Source organism: Aplysia californica, unplaced genomic scaffold, assembly GCF_000002075.1.
Source record: "Aplysia californica isolate F4 #8 unplaced genomic scaffold, AplCal3.0 scaffold00479, whole genome shotgun sequence".
Classification (NCBI taxonomy): domain Eukaryota; kingdom Metazoa; phylum Mollusca; class Gastropoda; order Aplysiida; family Aplysiidae; genus Aplysia; species Aplysia californica.
Genome location: NW_004797749.1, coordinates 591,561 through 592,757, shown reverse-complemented (window position 1 = coordinate 592,757; position 1,197 = coordinate 591,561). Strand labels below are relative to the sequence as shown.

Sequence of the window (1,197 nt, the reverse complement as noted above, 5' to 3'; positions counted from 1 at the left end):
CTCTGTCTCTCTCTGTCTCTCTCTGTCTCCCTCTGTCTCTCTCTTTCTATCTCTTCCTCTCTTTTTCTTTCCCTCACTGTCTCTCTCTCTCTCTCTCTCTCTCTTGTTCTTTCTCTTTCTCTCTCTTTCTCTTTCTCTCTCCCCCTCTCTCTGTCTCTCTTTTTCTCTGCGCAATGATTAATCCTGGGGGCTCCAGTGGCTAAATGAGTAGTGAGTTTAGACTCAAGCAAGGTCAAGCAAGTGTCGGTGACACGGGGATCAGATGGGTGGTCACTGAGGTATGTCCTTGAGCAAGACACGACAACCCCAGCTCAAAATACAAGGCGCTGCACAGTGGTGACCGACAGTGGCATTGTTTGTAAACTGTTCTGTATTTGTGCATCGTGTGTATTTATGTATGTATGTATGTATTTATGTGTGTACGTATTTATAATTATGTATTAATGTATGTATGTTCGCCATTGTAAAATAAATTGCCCTTCTGGGACAAAGAAAGGTGTAATTTATTGAATTTATTATTATTTATTATTAACCCCTCTACCCTTATATTGAACTGTGTGATATTCATTTCAGTGCATTTTTTAAAATGTCAGTATCAAAATTATGTGTCAAGAATGGACAAGACGAAATCTTCAATTAAACTCTTCGACACGACAATGAAAATTCATAAGTTTCCTTCTCTCCTTAACTTTCTCACCCGAGACTGAGCTCTCTGATAAGATTATTTGGTAGTGGAAGGGTTAATTGACTAAATCATTCTGACTCTACTGTCGGCTTAACAGTGTGATGTGATAAGAGCAAATAAATATTGGTAAAAGTACATTCCGACCCCCGATCCCTCTTATTTTAAAATTAGTTAAAATCGTATTCCGGGCATAACCTCACTGTGACCTATATGTTGGATGTGTGGCCTGACAAAGAGTGGGGACCTTAGAAGAGATACCTATGTCAAGTAAGTTAAGATTGTAAGGCTACTTTTATCAATTTTCGCACGTAACAAGATGGTTCACTCCTCTCTTTGAGCCAATTAAAAAAGTGTCCTCAAAATTAGTGGTGCCCTCTTCGCAAATGCGTTCCCTTTGCGAACAGAGTTACCCTACTTGCGTGAAAAGAAAATCAAAGGGAAATTAACAAGTTTTTGAATAAATAAGGATTCAAATTTCGGAATAACGCTTTTTTAAAATGGTTACGCTGACA

At 38.7% G+C, this 1,197-nt stretch overlaps 1 protein-coding gene across 1 annotated transcript in view; it reads left to right on the top strand.

Annotated features, from left to right (window-relative positions):
• LOC101851597 overlaps positions 1–1,197 on the top strand; it is a gene marked incomplete at its 5' end in the record, with an annotated part of 41,465 nt that overhangs the window by 15,076 nt on the left and 25,192 nt on the right.